The 21558-nt window shown below is 38.2% G+C and overlaps 1 protein-coding gene across 1 annotated transcript in view; it reads left to right on the top strand.

Annotated features, from left to right (window-relative positions):
- diaph2 (diaphanous-related formin 2) overlaps positions 1–21558 on the top strand; it is a 520520-nt gene that overhangs the window by 212511 nt on the left and 286451 nt on the right. The gene's annotated exons all lie outside the window — the stretch shown is intronic.

The following is a 21558-nucleotide window of genomic DNA, read 5'->3' as shown; positions in this document are numbered from 1 at the left end:
GTTTTTCCAGTTCTTTGACAGTGTGTGTATGTGTGTACATCCCTCTTATTCCAGCAGCAGTGGGAGGGGAGAAGTCAGAGGCCTGTCAAGTGCAGAACAGTCAAATCTGAGCTCTGTCAGGGTGTGTGGACATAACTATACAGAGTCCTCCCAACTTTTACTGTACACCCACCGTCTGTTTGGACATCAGTTAGCCCGCCAGCAGCTTTTCTTGCTACATCTCTCTCACAGCCTCCGGGTCAACAAACTAGACTCATCTCTTTTTTGTTCTGTGAAATAAATAGCAGTTTTGCCTCAGCTGCTGCAAGGTGATTTGCCGGCATAATATAGATGGAGGGCAAATGCAGGCAGGAAAGAGCAGTTGTTGCAAGGATTAATGAAGTGGCAGTGATAGGCTTTTGTCTTTCACCAGAGGATATCTGCCAGGCACTACATTTTTGCCACGTGCTTTGTGACATTTCTGAAGTAATTGGCAATCAGAGCTATTTGACACCTTGCAATACCTGTTGAAGTAATTTAATTTTGATTTGTGTTCTTTTGTTTTATTCATTGTTATTGAGAGAGATACATTTAAAGGAGCGATATTTAGCAACTGTGCTTGCAAAAATGAGTACTGCGGTCCAAATTTGCAGTTGGAGCCTTAGATTGTACAATAAATATGCTGAAATCCTATTCAATTGTTTCCTCTGCTCCCTCCTTCTCAGACATGAGGAAGCTCAGGCAGGTTGCAGGAGCACAAGACGTGTTCAACATTGCAAAATTGTCAATAACAAGCAAGGAAGAGTCCTACACTCCTACAAGTTGTACAGTTACTGTCATTTGTCTGCTCATGTAAAGCTAAGCTTGTTATCCTGAAAACAAAACTTGCAGCTCGGTGAAAACACACTCTGGACTTTGAGTTTGGTGGCTGCGTGTCTCACTCCATTATCATATTGCTCAGTTTAACCGTTGTAAACATCTACTCCTTCTATTAGATTAGTGGTGATTTCTTTCAACTCATAAACAGACAGTCATTCGGCGAACATTCAGCATAAATTTGAACTCAAAATAATGTGAAATGACAATAACAGTTACTCAGGCTCAGAATAGAAATTCCAAAAGAGCACACCGTGGCTGCAGCATTGGTGTCTGCAAAGGGAGTATTTCAACTTGATCTCTGATGACATATCATGCTCATTTATATGATTCATTACAATAAATATATTACAGATTTCTCCTTTAACATTTAGTGTTAGTAAATCTGCAGTATATGTTTGCAGAGTGCTGCTACTATAAAATGTTTTTTCAGCTAGTGAAATATGGTGTTCCACAGACACATGGTTTTAATTCAGCTTTAAATGTCCTTTTAAATTCTTTATTAAATTCACTTTCTCACCCACTGGGGTTTTAAAAAAAAAAAAAAAAAAGCTCTATAGATAGTCCACGTTCCCGCTGGCAGGGTAGGAATTCATGATCCAGCATTTCCCCTGGGAGTTACCTTTGCTGGATCCCTATCAATTACCCCTGCAGCGACTTCACTGAATCAGCTCTTTTCCCTCTATTGTTGAAACAGAACATGATTTGCTCATGAATGAAAAATGCTGTTTAATGTTTGATATCTACCCGCCCCCCCTCGTCACTGAAGTTGAAAGTCAATGAGAAGAGCTTTGATGTAGATGGTATTGCAAAAAAAAAGGTGCTAGATGGGATCTTACTAAAATGAGATAGTTGTTCATTTGTTTTTCTCTTTTCCTCTGTTTCATGATTCATGCAGTATCGTCTTTCAAACACATGCCATCTGAGGATATGTGTAACAATAAGTGCGCTTGAACATTAAACATTTTGTCAAAAAGATTCCCGCCTTATTCCCGCTTTGAATCTGACCTGTTTGAGTCGCGTGTCATCCTCCATCTCAAATCATGTTGGTTAACTGGTGTTGGTGCAGTTTAAAGCAGGTTCAGGTGGACACACAGTGGCTTTGCAAGATTAATTCCTGAGGTCTTGTACTCTCATTGTAACCTCTCAGAGTAACCGCAGACCATAAATCCTTTCTGCTGATTTGACAAACAAGTCACTGGTGAAAACTGACTTCATTTGTCTGGGATATTGCCACCGTTTTTTTGTAGCGCACACACACATATACACTTGTTGGTTTTTGCTTTGCTTCTTTGTGGCACCTCCATCTTTGCCACATCTTAGACGTGGATATTTATAAGTAGAGCACACTTCGGGGGACTAGTGTATCGTGAAAGATGAGGCAAGCAGGTGTAAATGCCTTCCCTGCAGAGCTGCCCTCAGAAAATGGTGCAAAAAGGCTTCTGTTAACTCCACGTTCCTTGGGATTCTTGCTTGTTACTTGCATTGTTGAAGAACAACACTTAGGCAGTAAAAGAAAAAAAAAAGAATCACTTTAACAGCCCCCAATTTTCAGATGCTTATTGCGCTCAGAGGCCTCTAAAACAACTGAGAATGCAGGACTGTCATCTCCCCCGCTGCTTTTATGAGTCTCACTGTTTAATGAGTTTCTCCAAGAAAAGGAAATGATAATCAAGAGGGATTTCAAGCTCGGCTTCAATCTTCTAAAAGTGGCTTTTTAGTTTTTTTTTCTTCTGTCATTTATTATAAGATGGTTCTTTGGCCTGATTGAAAATTCAACACATATGTCAGTTATTAGGTACTCAAAAGGCCAAAGACATTGCACTGATTAAGTCATACTATCTTACTTCAGGGCGGCACAGGCAACCACATGTAATAACTGTTAAAGTAAGAATTTAACCATCATTCTGTCTAAATCAGAAATCAAAGACATGGGAAAAGGTCCATTATAACCACTGTATGGATCCAACGGTGTTGATTGCACTGAACAAAGTTCAAATGGCTCCGCAAAATACCTGGTGATTCAGGGTCCAAAGTCAGTATTTTACCTTTGTTACACAGTAGTTAAATAGTTGAGTCTGATTGGTCAATTATGTCATTTCTAAGATCTGTTATTTCTGAATAGCAGACTGTTGCAATGAATGATAGGCCATTGCTTCTGATCTTAGACTCTGGAAGAGCAATAAAATCATTTTTAAGGCAATAACTTATTTTTGAATTATTATTTTGTATTGAATCTTTAAGTAAGTAGCCTAGTAATAAGAAGGATACACACTTTAGCATGACTGAAGACTTGCACCACCCAGTCGAGGGTTTATTTCTCAGTCGTGACTTGCTAACATGAATATTATCACCTACTTGTTTTCATGTACATTAGCGGTCAAAAGTTTGGACACACTTCTCATTCAGTGTTTTCTCTTTCTTAAAAATGGTTCAGATAATACCGACAGCGTGCAAAGCTGTCACCAAAGCAAAAGGTGGCCACTTTGAAGAATCTAAAATATCAAAGAGCAAAAATTGTTTGTGCACTTGAAGGTCACCAGGTGTGTAGGAGAACAACAAGGGCCGATATTAAAAAGCAGATAGACTCTTGCACACTACCCTCTCTGCTTGAAATCAAAAATTTAAAAAAAATGTTATCGAATCTTTGATTGCAAATGCAGAAGACAGTGTGCAAGAGGTTTTATATTTTAGATTCTTTTTTATTTTTAAAAAATACTTTTGGGTTTCTTCATTTTGATAGAGGCAGTTGAAGTGAAGACAGGAAATGTGGTAGAGAGAGAGAGGGGATGACATGCAGCAAAGGGCCAGAGGCAGGATTCGAGCATTTGGCCACTGCAGAGGACTGATAACCTCAGTACATGGTGCATACACTCTACCAGCTGAGCTACAGAGGCACCCATATTTTACATTCTTAAAAAGCAAAAACACTTTCGCCTTGTTTTAACATTTCTTGCTTACTACAATATTCTACCTCATTTCATATTTAAGGTTTGATTTCTCAGATATTAATCTACAATTTACAAAAGTAGTAAAAATTAAGAAAAACCCATTGAGATGATGAGAATATGTGTCCAAATGTTTTACTGGTACTGGATGTAAAAAAGTAAGCATGGATTTATAATTAAGTGCTCTCACTTGATATGTTTGTAACCACATAACTCAGGAATTAAAATCTTAATTAAAATACAAACTAAAAAATATATAAATATATTATGGGTTTATTAAATGTTGTTTTATAATTTAAAACAATGTACAATATAATAATTACTATAAATAAAAACATCAATTAGACATTAACAGACAAGAATGATTGCTACGGTGAAAATAAAGGTTTCCAAAGTTGTGAAGAAAATCAAGGATTTCAAACTGATTTATGCTTTTATTTATCAGTCTATCAAATTAAATTATATGAGCAAATATACACAAATTGTTTGACATTTGGTATTTTGCTCAAAATCTGAAGTGCAGTTTTGCTTTTTTGTCAGAAAATATTTCTGTTTTCGGTAACATATGACCTTTATAAACTGGTAATTTGATTTTTGATTCAGAATAAACTATTTTCCCATTAAGAGTTTTGCTGATATATAAATAAAGGTATAGTGATTCATCCTTCCAGTGTCAGAAGAATACTTTGACTGTAGGTTAATGTAAAGAGCAATTTAGTGTTAAACCTTGATTTTGAGCATGGTGGTACCTTGATTGTATAGCATCTATTCAGTGAGGATTAATCCACTTTACACTTTTAGTATTTTTTATATTACATGCTGTATCCTGCTCTGTTGTGAGAAAATGTAGCACCTTCTTCTATGAGATGAAAATGTGTTACACTTAAAGCTACACCGTAGTCACTGATGTCAAGGCAGGTATTTCACCTTTGGCACCATCAAGTGCTTTGTGAAAAATTGTTACCACCCACGCACAGAGCTGAGCAATCTTTTATCAGCGACACACATCTCTATTTGCTCTCACTAACCACCCCGGTTTTTCACATCTTTTCAACTTTTGTACGAGACATTAAATAGGCCCTGTAGAACAACCCATGTCACAGAGTTATTTTATTTCCCATTAAAACAGTTTTCCCCTTTCACTTTCTTTCTCTTGTCCTTTCCCCCCTTTTTCTGCCTCCGCTTGGCTGTATCGGCTTTTCCCTCTTTCTTTAGCCTCCTCTCCATTGACTTGCCTCTCTTTTTTTGTTCTTTTACCCTCATCTCCCCTCAGTTCGCTTTATCAATCAGTGGGTTGTGCCTTTGTACGGCTCTTTGGGATCAAATCAGATTCACTTCGGGATTGAATGTGTGTAGCCATGGCCTGCTGCATTTGAAAGGCAATTCATTCAGCTGGAACTTTGCAGTTCAATTTGAAACAAGATTGATGTTGGCAAACTTCACACCCCCTTTCTTCTAAAATGTTTCCTCCATTGCACACACCAATTGCTGACGGACAAAGGGCATATGCCACTTTGTAATGGTGATGTCTGCTCTTCTCAGCAGAAACAACACAGCAAAAGAAGTGGGGTTACTCTACAACAACTGAAATCCCTGGATATACTGTATATGTACACTAAACAAAACCTTTGGCAGTATTTTGTAAGTATTAAACCACTGCTGATGGTTTTGCTGAGTAGGGTCAATATATACTGTATATTTACAGGTCATAGTTATGTTGTAAACATGACTATTCAATATATCCCTTTTTTGCTATTGTTGTGTTGAGAAGCTCAGTAAATTAATACATTTTATGGTTTTAAAAGTCAATGGCAATCATGCTTCTGCAGAGAGCGAGGTCTAATGAAGATGTATGTACATCCTAAAGGAGGAATCAGTGGCTGTAGTCCACCCCTCTGAGCAGGGTCATTGGGACTTTATTTCCCAGCATGCAGCTCTGTTAATGATGCTGTGGCAGCTGATGAACATGCTTAGCCGAAGTGCTTGTGGTGAATAAGGCTGAAGGGGACAGGCAGAAGTGTTACTCTCCCACAAAAAGCACCTTTGGAAATAAATCAGCTTCCTCGCTACAAAGTCTATGATTTGATTTGTATTGCAATGTTAAAAAAAACAATGAAAAATGAGGACTGGAAAAGATGTTTTTATTAATAATAAATGCAATATTTACAGCAATTTTTTGTGTACAATTATTTTTTTCCTTTTAATTTGAAGTGGTCCTGCATTTCTTCTTTAAATGACCAGTGTTTAGGATTTAGTGTTATGATTTATTCCATTCTCGTGTAAAACGTGAATGGCCACATCGAGGGTCTATTCTTTGGTTTGTTCGTTTTGAGCTATTGTAGAACATGGCGGCCTCTGTTGAAGAGGACCCACGCTCTCTGTTGATAGAAAGGGCTCATTCTAAGGAAAATAAAACACAACATTTCTTATTTTCACTAATTAAAACATATTCGTGAATATTACATTCTATTTCTGCCATATTCTGACAATAAAAACCTGTGAATCTGACACACTGGACCTTGAATAAAATAAAATAAAATTAGCACATGGCCTAAGCATCTGCAAAAAATTGGCATGAATTGTCTGTGTTAATGAATACTCTATGTCAATTATAGAATAAAAGAAATGTAGTAGTCAGTAGCAGCCCTTTGATAAAATAAATAAAAATAAAAGAATTAACTGTTTACTATCATGTTACATCCCTAATGTTTTTTTCTTTATCTTTTCCACTTTTGATTTTATTCTGTTGCTCCACCATCATGCTCTGTTAACAATGAAATGAAAAAAACCAAAAAAAAAAAAAAACCCTCAAACTAGTGTTGTGCCAGTAAAGGTCAGCCCTGGAAAGTTAACTTGGTTAAAACCTTACTACAACTGATGGCTGCAGTCATCCTCTCCCTCATCACATGGGATTTGATCAAATCCCTCAAGAGTGCTCCTCACTTCGACACCCGTTTTTTTTTTCCCTTTACCTTTTACCGTCCATGCAACTCTACCCCACACACACATTCTCCCCACTGAGCCAGTGTGGTGTGCACACCAGCAGATTCTCAATCCCTGCTACAAAGCCCCAGCAGCAGGGCGGTAATGACCCTGCCACAACGGCAGTAATGATGGAATCAGTGGGGGGTTTAGCTGGCTCTCTGACTCTCCCTAATAAGTCCCCTAATAACTCTGTTAACATCGGGGCTGACCCGGCCACCAGATCAAACGCACTCACGCATGGTCGGCCACCTCACATGACACTCGGCAACCTCTCGGTCAGACTAGAAAACTGTTGCTGACCAGCTCACTGTGAGCTCGGGGCCCTACTATGCCGATATATGGAAGCACATTTTGGCCCACAGAACACAGTAGAAACAATAAATGCCACTCAAAATGTTTTAATCCTGTTAAGCTGTATTCATTCACTAACAATATGTGCTGTTGATAGAAACCTTTGAAAAGCTTGTTGTCCTTGAAAAAACTATCCCAAGACTGCTGTTGGAGCTCTGCCTCCTCCGATAGTCACAATGTAATAAAGGCTTTTGTCTAATGAGTTTAAGCTCAGCTCAAGACACTGCAGCCCACTGTGGAATAGTCTTAATAGCATGTGTACAATGATAAGCTTTTGATATGTTCTATGTCAAAGTGTTGGGAAGTCAGCCTCGATGGTTTGCTGTGTTTCCCGGGAGAACGAGGCTGTTTATTACCGATTCTGTTAATTGAGAGGAGGGAGCATCAGCCAAGGCAGCTTCCTCTGCATCTTTCTTCTTTCCCGACATCGCTCCCTTCTCTCCTCTCTTATCTCGCCTTTCTATTCTCGCTTCTGAAATCATCTCTTTGGACATGACGGTGTCCATCTGGCGTCGGGGCCTGCCTCGTAAAAAAAAAAAAAAATACACCCACTCACTCTCTCAGGCTCATTGTTTAACAGCTGCAGTCTCCCACAAACAAGATCACAATTGGCATTTCACCACATACTCATTTTGTAAACTGTCATCAGTGTCTGCGAGTGAAGAGACGCTTCCCTCTGGTGAATTGTTTTGATGACCTGAGACCTTCCCTCACACCACTAAATCATGCATTCTAGATTAAATGTCCATTATTACTTGAAGCTAACCAAAGAGGATATTATCCCATTTTGGAAAAGAAAGGCCTCAAATGGTACCATTTTCCCTCATTTTAGATGGAAGGCCATTAATTGCTGGCAAAGGCAGGAGACATTTGTCTCAATAAAACACAAAACACCCTGATGTTCATTTCTCTCTGTTTGGGGCGGCCAGCCCACTGTGAATATCTCAGGGTCAGCCCTTTTCCTTGCTCATCCCTGCACATTTTTAATATATCGCATATGAATGGAAATTAGGCCCTTAAATATTAATGACAAGTAATTGGTTTATTGTAGGAGACTATATTATGAGCGTGTGCATCTGTGTCTGTGAGAGGGAGAGGGAGAGCGTGCGGGAGAGATTTCCTCTCATTCCTACTTCATATTGCCTCGCTGTGATGTCCCACTGATTTTAATCTTCTCTTCTCAGATGAGAGCCATTCTGAGTATCACAGTGCACTTTAACTTTAGCCCTGTGAATATTAGCTTTCTTTGATACCTGCCGCTTACAGCCTCCCAAGTCTACACCCTGCTAACTTTTATGTGCCTTCAGGTACACTGTAATGTACTTGTAAATCTGTCTATTCAAAAATAAATATCCCCCATGCATCTAAATATTTTATTTCTTTTCTTTCATTTGCTCACTGCCTTGGATAATCTTAGATAATGCATGTTGTAATACATGTCAATATTTCAATCTCTCCACTGGCCCCTAAAAGAATGGATTTTACTCCACCTTTGTTTTGTGATTAATCAATGTGAGGGCTGCAACTAATTATCAATTAATTTGGCACATTTCCACAAATTATTGATTCATTGTTTAGTCTATAATATATCAAAAGCATGTGAAAAATGCTCAAAACAATTTGGCAGAACCGAAATTAGAGCTGCAATGATTAATAGCTTAACTGATTAGTTGTAATCGCCAACTACCAAACCTTGGTAGCCAAACCTTTTTTTTGTAAAAAAAAAAAATATGTAAAATAATAATAATAATTTCACATTCTCTGATTAAAATGTCTTTATGTCTTTATGAGAGAAATTGAATATTTTCGGGTAGTGGACAAAACAAGACATTGGAGAACGTCATTGAGAAACACTGACCGACATTTTTCATGATTTTCTGATATTTGTTAGAACAAGAAACTAGTGAATTAATTTAGAAAATAGTCCACAGACTAACTGGTGGTTAGAAGTAATCATTAGTGCAGCCCTTACCCAAAGTGATGTCTTCAAATTGCTTCAAACCCAAAGATTCTTCATTTGCTGTCATAAATGACAAAGAAAATCAGGAAGTCCTAACAATTCAGAGGCTGGAACACAAAACATTTCTGCACAAAAATGACTGAAACAATCAATTATCACAATAGCTGCCAACTAATTTTCTTTTGATCAATCAATCGCAGCTCTAATCAACATATGCAGGTAATCCCATGTCTTTGTTATTTTGTTACTGTTGTATAGGCATTTTGTGCAACTCCATGGTAAAGTGAGTTTGTTCCGTGTAGAACTGTTCTGTCAACATTACTTAGACAACCCATAGTCCAAGGTCCAAGTGTGCACACAAACTGAATACAGATAAGTCTGGAACAAGGAAACTAAGACAAAAAAGTCTGAAGTGACTACACTCAAACAAAAGCACAGTGTGTGCCCAAGGAAAGTTTGATGTTTCTGAGCTTCATCCTGAATTTGTCAGTCAAAAACAATTCCTCTTGATAGTTAGATGTTGAACTTCCATTTATTTTGGAGCCTTGGAGTATCTTGTCCGCGTTCCACAGCCCATTTCCATTGCATGGCATTTACCGATATGACTGTGTTTGTTAAATCATGCATAATAACAAGCGTCCTCCCCCCACCACTCTAGGAAATATTAACTTGTAACAGCGTAACGCCAGTCTAATGTATTCAAAAGTGATCTTAAGTTTTGAAACAGGATGTGTTCTGTTTGTGAGCTGTGTGTATTTGTGTGTGTGTGTGTGTCCTCTAGTAGTAAGACTTCAGTGTCTGCGTTCCTGTCTAATTGAGTGATAGGATGCTTATTAACAATGGGACTTGCGTTTAAAAAGAGGACAATGTCAGCACTGTCACTGGAGCTTTTCACATGGAAAAGCCCCAGTGGAGCTTCATTAACTCACCCCCATGATCCCAGACAGCAGAATATGGAGTGCATATCTAATCCAGCTCAGAAGTATGAGTACAAGAGCGCTGGATTTTATTGAGAATACTTGATGTGTGATGGTTCACTGTTCACTGTGTGGATGTACTGCTGCACTGGGTTTGCCCTTTTTGAGTAATGCATGGAAAGTTTCTGTGAATGTTGCCTTTTTTTTTTTTTATTAGTTTTTAGTCATTTTCAAAGAGTAACTCATAGAAAATGGTCAAAATGTGCTGATTTGTCAAATTCACAAGGAAATGGAAATATATTTTCTATTGCTCTTTTTATTGCTCTGAAAAAATAAAACAGGCTCAGGGAAACAAAAATGCCAGAACAGTCTTTTAAGAAATAATAGCAAAAAATCTTTCTAAAAACACTGCCCCTCCTCATGATACAGGAGGAACGTGGTGCAGTCCAATTGGCAATAATCACTATTTAAGCTGGTCTGCAGTAGCTGGAAATCCTTTTGTTGGCCAGCCAGCCAAACTGTAACAGCAACCCCCAGGAGCTGGTGAATCAAAGACAAATAAATCAGTTCTTTAAAAACCGAATGACTCAAGATTATGAAACTAACATCGCAAAATTGACAAAGAAAGGTAACTAAATGTGTGCACTGCATGTAAGTAACTCAAAAAATGTTATATGAAACCAAAATCTGTGTCCAGTTATTATGTTTGTATGTGCATTTTGAGTATGGTCTGAAAAAGAAATCTAAATTAGGTAAATTAAATAAAGGGTTATCACCATATCAGTTCGGTGTGCCTGTACACTCAGTTTGCCTTCAGTTTTACCATAAAGCATGTCATAAAAATACAATACATAATACATATGACAGTACATTGTCTGAGCATACACACTGATAAAAAAAAAAAAATACAACTTACAATTCTTGAGTCCACCCTTTACACCATATCACATACAAGTCAGGAGCACCACCCTTTATCTTAGTCTACCACATCCTAATTTCAGTTATTACCTTGACAGTACTTGAGACAAAGGATTTCTAGTAGATATTTCTGTTTGCCAGAATAATCATTAGATGCAGCCCTAGTTTTCTATAGTGGCAGTGTTTGCACAAATCTATTCAGAGTGATTCATTGACACTCAACTTTCTTTTAACAACTTGTACAGCTTTGTTTTCTCTCTTCTTGCCAGGTATTAATTTCAGGGGCGGATAGCTTTTGTTCTACTTAAGCACTGGTTGGTATTTTTTTTTTCTCTGATAGGCCTGTAGACACCGTTTGTTTTTCAAGCTGTTACAACTCAACCACCCGCTGTATTTCATAATCTCCTCTTAAATGAGATCGAACACAAACTCTGTCGGGCCGCGCAGTTAACAGAATTCATCAGTTGTAATTGCAAATGTTTTACTAGTATCTCAATTTCGCACTTGTTGTCTAACTCCGACCTCTTCCAAATGTGCTTTTTGGATCCGGCTCCATGTTGACTCATGATTTCCATACAGATCAAAAAGTGCACACAAGTCCCGTTTCTCCACTGGCTCAACACAACGCCTGCCAGTGCGCAGTTGCCCGCTGAGTTTGTTACATGGCATTAAGTTTAATTTGTCTTTGAGCCTCTTTGCTGGAATTGGTTTGTGACTACTAGTGGGCCAGGGGGTGACACTCCAGAGCCAATCTGGCTGGAAAGGGACAGAGAGGAGACAGAGGAGCGCTGGGGGGACGAGAGCAACCGTGATGTCACATGCAGGATGGGTAAACAATCAGAGTCCTGCGTGTTCGAGATGGTGCCTCCTTGAATATAAACAATCATGACTTCTAACGCCACAGCAGGTAAATTACTGCACAGACAGAAAAGGTTGAGATGAGGGAATGGAAGAGTAAGGTAGACAGAGCAGCCTGATTACAGATTGTGATCCTTGGTCAACCTAAAAAGGAAAAAAAAATAAAATAAAATGAAACAAAAATTGAGTGACACAAGGGAAATTGTTAAAGCTGGGACCAGTAGAATTTCAAACTTAAAGGCCTAATGTGATTTACAGTGATTTATTGGCAGAATATTGCAGAAATGGAATCTAATATTCTTAAGTATGTTTTCATTAGTGAATTTTCAACTGAAAATAAGAGTAGTTGTTTTTTAGATGTTATATTTTAGAATGAACTGTTTATATCTATAGTGGGTGCAGGTCCTCTTTCATATTGCACCGCCATGAATGGACCAACCAAACACTTTAGCTTTACTTACGGCCTTTCACATTTTTCCTGAGTCTCACAGCCACCATCAGTTTGCCTACATGCTTGGAAGGGGAGGGTGAGATGAGATATTTGCAATTTGCAAGTTTACGATTAGATGCCACTAAATCCTGTCTGCTTTTGTAAATGTTGATTTTTGATTAGTTGCTTTTTTTTCATAATAGGATTGGAAATAAAACATCAGCCACATCTGTATTTTGAAGCCTGTATGCTTTAATTAATCTTTTGATAGCAGGTGGTTTGATTTTTTTCTTTTGTAACTGAAAAAAAAAATAAATAAAAGTGAGCTAGTATTTTTGGGATTGTGAACTTAGTATGAAGGTGAACTAGAGAAAGAGAGGATGCAGTCCAGAGATGTATAAGAAAATTAATGTTGAGTTAAAATGTGTAACTTCTGAATATCCAGTGCAACAGAAAGCTTTTTAAAGACTGAGCACCACCTCTCCATGGCAGGCACATAAACTGTCCATTACACTTCCCCTCCAGGATACACATATTGCTACAGTTTGCCTTTGCTTTTTTACCTTTTATTTATTTCCCCTTTCTTGAGCTTGCTTCCCCATCCTCCCACCCTATCCCTGTCTGCACTCTTCACCAACTTTACCTCCTTGTCATCTCACTTGAACTTAAAGTCAGAATCTTTTTTTCTTTTACCATTGTCTTGCTACAGTAGCCACAGCATACATATTTTACATCTGTCTCTATGAATGTTTGTCTCTTTTTCTGTTTTCCATCTTAGTATCATCTCTTTCTCTCTGGAAAGCAAAAGAAATTTCAGTTTTTTTTCCTGTAGTAATGAATATGTTAATCTGACAATCATGTATGGTTATTTTTGAACAGCTATTTTTATTTTCCATATGTGATACGTCTGTTTGTCTGTCTTCTTTAAGGCTCCAAACAAAATGAATGATGATCATTTAAAATTTGACATGTTAAATTGAGAGAACAAGGCATTCTGGTGAAATTATAGATAAATTACTTGTCTTTGTAATTGTTGCGATGCAGACGCCTTGAGGGCAAAGACTTTCTCTGAATTAGAGCATTTGCAGATTGTTTCCTTTGTTGTCCTCTCCTTTTCACCATGTTTTATTAAACACACTGTATCCTGTTGAAACACTGCAGAAGAAATCTCAGGCTCTACTGTGATAAATGTGCAGAGGACTGAAAAAGTCTGCTGTAAGTGTGAGCCATTAATTTAATGTTGTTTTTGGCTTGTTGTTTGCCTTTGGTCCAATCTTTTACCATGTAAACAAACAGAGAATTCACAAACTCTGAAGGAGCTGGGGCCTGCTGTGAAGCTACACTCAGACTCAGCCATGTTAAGCTCCGGGTCTTTCAGTGGTGTTGCACTGTGATTGCACTTTTGCTCCACCCACACATGCAAGTAAATGGAAACTAGATCAGTAACACTTCAGGTTAGAGGCAGGGTCATGCAAATTTTGCATTTGCTTTCACTGTATACATAAGCTACACTGACGCCAGCTGTAATGCTACACCGAATTGAGCACATTTCCCAGAATCATTGACTCAGTTGACATTAAAAACAGTTGGCAGACAGACCACTGAAGTATTCCACCAGGTATCATCTCCACGTTCTCTCCTGACCTTTGATCCCAGTTGCTCATTGCTAGATGAGGGCTGACGGATGTCAAGTCTATGTATAAATGCTTCGCTGCATGGAAAGTACGGGTCCAGCTGTGGATGGAGACTGTTAAATAGGGGAGACGATGGGTTTTAAAGAGTAGACAGATTACTTTGACTGTGTGGATTTGCATTAAGGTGTTTCTGCTCTCTTGGCCTTTCTTTTCACCTTTTCCACTCACTTCCAATCCATCTCTGGCTGAGGTAAAGCAGCTTATTAACCTTTCTGAGGCCACAGGCATCCCCAGGATGGAAAGACACCACAGACGTACTGTGTAAGACAAATTAACCTTAAAGGATTGATATGCCTTGATTTTAATTTTAATCACACTAAGCAGCGAAACGCATTGGATATTTTATGTCTGATGCGGATGTGAAGAACATATTCCACTTTTTATTACAGTTCAGCCGTCTTGAAATGGAGACTTCAGCTGGAATAAAAGCAAAGTGAATGTTTCCTATCTCGTGGATATGATGTCGATCCATGCTTCTGTAGGGATTACTTCTTGCATTGACTTGCATTCTTACTGTTTTCTTATTCATATTTAACTGATTTAAATGGACTGTTTTAATTGGACTGTTTTAGGTGTCTTTTTTATCTCTCTTGTTATCAGTATTTGTTGTTACACTAGGGATGCAGTTATTTTCATGATCAAATAACCTATTGATCGTTTCCTCTGTTAATCAGTTAGTTGTTTGGTCCATAAAATGCCAGAAAATGGTGATGAATGTTCGTCACTTTTTCCCAAAGCCCAAGGTGACGTCCTCAAAAGTCAGGTTTTTTTCTGAAACCCAAATATATCCATGTTGCTGAAACCGAGAACTAAAGAAACACAAAAATATTCACATTTGAGAGGCTGAAATCAGAGAATTTTGACATTGTTTAAAAAAAAATGCCTCAACTCAGTTATCAATAGTCGGCACCTAATCAGTTAATCCACTAATGAGTGCAGATATACCAGGGTTGTCCCTGGATGTTTTTTAAAAACGAAAGTTGCAAAGGCTGGAGAACAGGTGTGGCACAATTTACATTGTGTGACTTAAGTGACAAAATCGCAATTTGTCCATAACGATTTAAATTTGATACCAAGATTGTGACAAATGACACTGTTTATCTCAGCACAGGACGGAACATAAAAATACTCAGTTGGAGATTTTACTTTCCTATTTTCCTGGCTCTATTTTTGAAGCAAAATACAATTAAAAAAAAAAAAAAAAAAAAGAGGTGTGTGTTTTTATCCTTTGTAGTAGTTTTCGATTCAAATGTTAGTGTAAAATAAATTAATTGCACTTTATGAATCAAAATAAGTACACGAGACCAGTTTAGTATAATTTTAAATAATAATTTATTAATAATTAATAAGTTTCACTTATATGGAAATGTCAGCACAAAGGTGTCAATGGAAAAAAACAAAAACAAAAAAAAAACTTTGTATTTTTGTTGGAATTTTCAGTGAAGGTGGTGGTCAATCATACAGTTGTTGCCTGCCTTGAAGTTGCCATTTCACATATGTGTTTAAAGAAAACACTACATATTACAAAGCACGGCACAGAAAACAAATGACTACTACTACTATGTGCATTCACCCTCATTTCCATACTGATTGGTCCATTGGGCCAGGTGTTTTATTTAGGAGATAATGCCTTCGCTCACCAGTTACCTGTCCTATTTGACCTTAGGCAGTTTCTACCAAGGAAATGCTATACATCTTTTACAAATCTGCTGCAGCTGTATCTATAATTGACTATCTATAATCGGTAGTGTGAAACCCCCCTGCAATGCAATTAGAGGTCCCGCAGTGAAGTGAAAGCTAGTGAAAGACAGGTGCATAAGGGTCACCTTGTAGCCCATTACTCTGCCCCTGACTTTAGCGGTCCACTCTGCAGGAGGGCAGCAAACAAGCGGCCTCACGGCATTCTGCTGTTGTGCTCCCCAAAGTAGTTTTGAAATGAGTGAGAAAACCAATGGCAGCGTTTGTTGTTGAGTTTTTGTTAATGTGTCCTAAGCTTTCCCTTGTTTCAATGGATGCAGTAAGCAGCAGACTGTAATGAGCGCCGATAACAGGCGGACAAGAGGGCCAGTGCAAATACTCCGGGGTTAATTGCTTGCGTTGTCACGGCTGCAGTTTGCCTTACTCAACTGGCATTAGCCAAAGCTAGCACAGTGGTGGAAGCAAAGGCCCGTGCCAGGATATGATGAGCTAGCGGTGTAGTGGATGACTAAGCAGGGCACATGGGCCACTCGAGCCTGTGAATCCCTCTCCACATCTGAGGCTGGGTTTGTTCATTAAAGGTGTGGGAGACGGTTTGACCTCAGGCGAGTCTCAGATGACCCCACTCTCTGTAAATGCTTCATTAGCTCTGCTTTTCCCTTACTGGACTGCCTCAGTTAATCTATGCTTCCACTCACTCCACCTAAGTTGTGTACATAGTTTGTTTGTGTTTGTGTATGTGCTGGTGCGTGCACGTATTTGTATGTGTGTTAATGAGGGCTCCTGGTGGTGTGTAATTAACACAACAGCAAATGTCCCCAAAGGGTAAGATTAACGTTGAACACATTAGACACAATGGAGCCCGGGAGAGACTTTTTTTTTGGCAATTAAATGTTTTGTGTGTGTGTCTGCGTCTGTGTAAGTCAGACCATAACTCATGTTGGCATAACTGTATTGCTGCCACTTCTGTCTCTCAGATGCACGCACACACACGCGCTTACACATATGAACACACACTCGCACAAAGCCAGCAGTCCCTCTGGATTTGCGGGCTCCTCACATGCAGGCTGGCAGGATTCTGTCTGCCTTCCTTTCCCGACCGCCTCCTCCACACAACCTGGTCCAACAAAGATAAACACATGCTGGGTAGATTATTAGAGAAGTACCAAGGGCCCTGCAGCAGAGCAGCCAGTGCTCCATTGTGCTCCGAACGTGGTGGTACCTTGTAGAATCCGATGCAGTCACTCCCAGGGTGTTCTGATACATACTTAGACACAGGTGGGCGCTGATACCAGCATGAGAGCTACAACAGACTCCAATGACATTTCATTGTCAAAGGATTGTTTGCACTAATGGCATTGCTGCTGGTTGAGATGCTCGAGCAGCTTCGAAGGTAGGAATGGAAAATTGACAGTTTACAGATGTATTATAAGGATAAGATGCACAATACACACATTTTTTTTTTTTATCTTAGGCTACTGCCGACAAAACACACCGTGGACTGCTGACATTCAGAGATATCTCTGGTGATCAGTAAACTAGTTTTAGTTCCATATTTTAGACCTCAAGTACACAATATACTAAGTGGAAGAAGTATTTATGAGCGTGTGAATGACCTTCACTGATGACTAAGCTCCACCTTTTGTGAAATCTTACACGCCCCACTGACCCTGTTGGATCAAACACCTTCTACAGAAAGTCTCAGCCAAAAAGAGTGTCACAGTGCCAAAAAGATACAAATGCACTTCTATGCATATACCTGTAAGTCTGTTGCCAAAGTAACAATTAATTACCAAGAGAATATTTTAAGGTCTATTGTCTAAGATTAACTTTGATTTATTGGCAGAAATTGAATTTTAATATTCATAAATATATTTTTATTCATGTATAGTCACCTGGAAAAAAGAATAGTTATGCAAATTGTCAGCACTTTACTGAGTTGGTTATTGGTAACATTAACAATGAATTAGTCAATTAATTGTCATTAAAAAAAACAAAAATTGTACCAAATGATACCAAATGCAAAAGACAAATATATATAAAAGCATTATATAGCCCTAAAGGCTTACATACTAAACATATATACTTGAAAATCCAATGTCATGTTGAAAATTATATATAGTTGAATTTATAATAGAAATATATTTCAGATCTTTAGTTGATAATAGATCGATTAGATTTTACTTGATTAACCAAACGACTGATTATTTAAACATTGATTAATCAGTATCATCCCTACAATCTACACAGAGCATGGGTCCTCTTCCATGGTGTCTGCGATGTTGCTACAGTAGCCCAGAATGGACAAAACCAAACACTGGCTCTAGATTTAAGGCTGCACAATATGGTAAAAATAAATACATAAATAAATACAAATTTTGACTCTTCTGACAGATGTTGCGGTTGTGATCTAATGATTAGTGGGAATGATCATTCTTACATACAATGTTCATTTTCATTAAAAATAAGACAATATTTTATTGTTATTTTCTTACAGTACTTAATTATAATGCTTTTCTGTCACACATTTGTCTTTCAGCAAAAAATTGCAGCTTCTGTGATTTGGATATTGTATTTGACTTGTTGTGATTTCGATTAGAAGAGCTTCTCCAGAAAGTTTCAACCAAAGTGCTCAAAAGACACAAATACACTTTTACATTTGCCTGTTGGTCTGTTGCCATAATAACAATTTATTACCAGAAGAATATCTCATATTTTGATGCATGCTTGCTGCTTGACTGTGCATTGATACACTTAAATATCACTATATTATGTTTTGTCATACTCTCCTGATATCATGATACTTGCAGAGATTCACAGCAGTAGTTAATTTTGCACTGTGGTTAAACCCCCAACCACTTGATAATAGTGTTGTTATCAATCTTTCCTGCTCTTATTTTTTAAAGCAATAAACTTTTTTGTAGATATTTTATACATATGGCGATGTGTTCTTTATACCATGACAGTTTTCCTAAAATTGGATTAAAAAATAGCAATATATTGTTGCCTACAGTATAGCAGTATATCACATTATATTGAATCATAACTGTGGTATTGTGGTACATATCATATTGCTAGATTCTTACTTATACACAGCTCTAGTAGGTGCTGCAAGTCTGCTTTGGTTTCTAGGAAACCGTTGAGGTGGTGTTTAGAGATAACCTTATAAAGTTTACACCCTGTTGTGTGACACTGATGCTACAGCGTTACTGTTGTTCCTGAGTGACACACTGATTCTGAGACGGACGAAGGATTTACTTAAAAAAGGAAACATAACTGCTTATCATAAAGCAGCAAAGCATCTTTCCTCTTTTTAAATTATGCACAGTCACAAAAATTTATTTCTTTTGCTGAGCATTTTCCACCAAAAATTCAAGTTATTTTTTTCAAGTTATTAAATTACTACTGTATTTTTTTTTTCTCTCTCTCTGCATGTACATGTTGTTGATTCAAACATCATGCTTGTAGAGCTTAGCTGAATAGAGTTGAGAGAGAATATGTGAAAGCACAGGAGGCTGTGTGAAAGAGTGAGCACAAGGAAAGAAAAAAAAATGATATGGGGGTGAGAAGACAGACAGTAGACGGCGCACACACGAAAGAGATGTTTTAAGAAGTAGTATTATTTGAGATGAAGGGAGTGATAGAGAGGGAGAAGGATGTGATAAGTACACCGGTGGAGGCTGTTATTGCTGCTAAGGAAAATGATAACATTTCTCAGCAGAGGATTTGTGCATACAGCACCACACTTCTGTCGACTTTATTGGATCAGGAGTAAGCTGTGAGATCTCTAAATTATCTTCCTTCACTGACAACAAGACATTACTCTCTTATTAGTTTGCTGTTTTGTTAATTTCATTGAGATGTGTCTTGGGAAGCCGTCAGGTGTTTAAGGTGTCAATTAACCATCGGCTAGATGGTTAATTGACAGTGGTGACACCTATGGGTTCAAAAGTAAGTGTATGAACAATTTTGTGTCACACGTAGGGCCAAAAATACACACTTGGAGCTACACACAGTGGCCTTGACATGCTGCGTGCACTAGTATTATTGTTCTGTCCGTTGTAATTAAGAAAAACATGGTGTCAGACCAACAATCAACATTGGTTCAGTGGTGTCTGAATTTTTCCCCACCGAATGTGGCTTCATGTCAGTGTCCTCCAGCGCAGAGAAAATAAGCCTCAATTAATGTGACACAGTATCACCAGAAAAAATATGAATAGCTCTTTGCTAGCAGTACCCACAATTCAAGGTCCCCAAAGCAGTTAATCGCTGATCAGAGATGGCAGGTCAAGGGTATATCGCTGCCTTCCAACAATCATCACTGAACAAGCTGCCAAAACCGGAGGAAAGATATTCCTGCTCTCTGGTGCTACACCAAGGCAGCACAAACAATCTGTCACCTGCAACATGTGAACCTGTCATTTCACCGCTCTTTGGGAAAAGAGCACCACAAACATGCAAGGAGAGGTGTTGATGTTTATTTAGCCCAGTGGAATAAGTGCTATGTTGTTAGCAGTCGTCACCGAAATTAGAGCCCGAACAATATGGGATTCAGGAGACCAGTACCTTACCAGCGTAGTGTCCAATATAGTGAGTTTTTCAGCTGAAATAAAAATAGACTCGTGCACCGATTTTGCATCAGTATGACCATGCAAAGGTACTGACAAATCAGCCGGGTTCTAATCTAAATTATAAAAAATAATTTCACAGGTGTCAGAGACCAAATTAAGCCAAGCCAGTGTTTGGTAGATATTATTTAATCAGTTATTAATTTCTACTCTCTCTATTATTTATACTTTTCAAAATTGGAATTGATCGATTTTCTGTCAACTACAAATTAATTGAATGACCAATTTTTCAAACACTAATTTATAGGGATACATTGAGTTTGTGATATAACTCTAACAGTGCACTATTTATTTATATGAAAGTACTTGACAGGTTTTGCTCGCTGAATATATGCACTGTCATTGTTGAGATGTGACTTCAGTATACTGCCATGAACCTATTATTGCCAGTGCAGTCACTTAGTTGAAATGCACCAGAACATCCCAGGACGTCAAATACTGATATTTTGGGTTGGTCAAGGAGCACACAGCAAAATAATGAGAAAATTCAAACAGAGGGTAGCGTCTCTGCAGATACAGCCACCACCACATGCCTAGAGGGCTGTAAGTAATGATTCAAAGGCACTATGTTTAATTGAGTCTATACATTTTTTAGGAAAATGTTCCGTATTATGCCCTAAAACCTATTTTTGTGAACATTCAGACAGCCATAAACATGAAGTAAATGTCAAATAAAACTGAACTATTTTCCCCTCTTCGGCAACAAACCTTTTTATATATCTAACAGTAGTTCAAGTTACTTAAGTCTGCATTGTTGTTGACTAATTGTGTGAAACAGAAATATGAAAACGCGTATCGTTGACTCTGGTAATGATATATCTCATTACATACATTTTTCTCCTGTCCACTTTAAGTGAAGCATGTTAGTCATCTTCATGCTTTTGCATGTAAGAATAATTTATTCACATATGTTGCCTGTCATCATTCCACATGATATCATAGACTGACTGTTATCAGAGAGTGTTGCTGCCATTAGGGGGCACTGTGATACAGGCCAACAACTGCAGCCTCTCTGAGGTCTGAATTTGTGGGTAGTGGAGGGAAGAACACATCCTATCACAGCCTCATTGGTGTTTTGGAAATCACAGACATACCTAATAAAAGCCAACACAACATAGCCACCATCAAAATTTCATCAGATCACACAGTGAGGGGTTTCTGTATGTTGTGACAGGGACCGATCTGGATGTTTGAACTGTGCTGACCCAGAATCGATGTGAACTCATTTTCTGAAGGAATGAATGAAAGTATTAACTTTCACATGTTTCATTTCCCAGAGGAGTAAGTGTATTTCAATGCCACGGTCAATCTGTTTT

Source organism: Lutjanus erythropterus, chromosome 5 (genome assembly GCF_056507025.1).
Source record: "Lutjanus erythropterus isolate fLutEry1 chromosome 5, fLutEry1.hap2, whole genome shotgun sequence".
Lineage (NCBI taxonomy): Eukaryota > Metazoa > Chordata > Actinopteri > Lutjaniformes > Lutjanidae > Lutjanus > Lutjanus erythropterus.
Note: the sequence above shows the minus strand (reverse complement) of the source record. Positions and strands in the feature narration are given on the sequence as shown.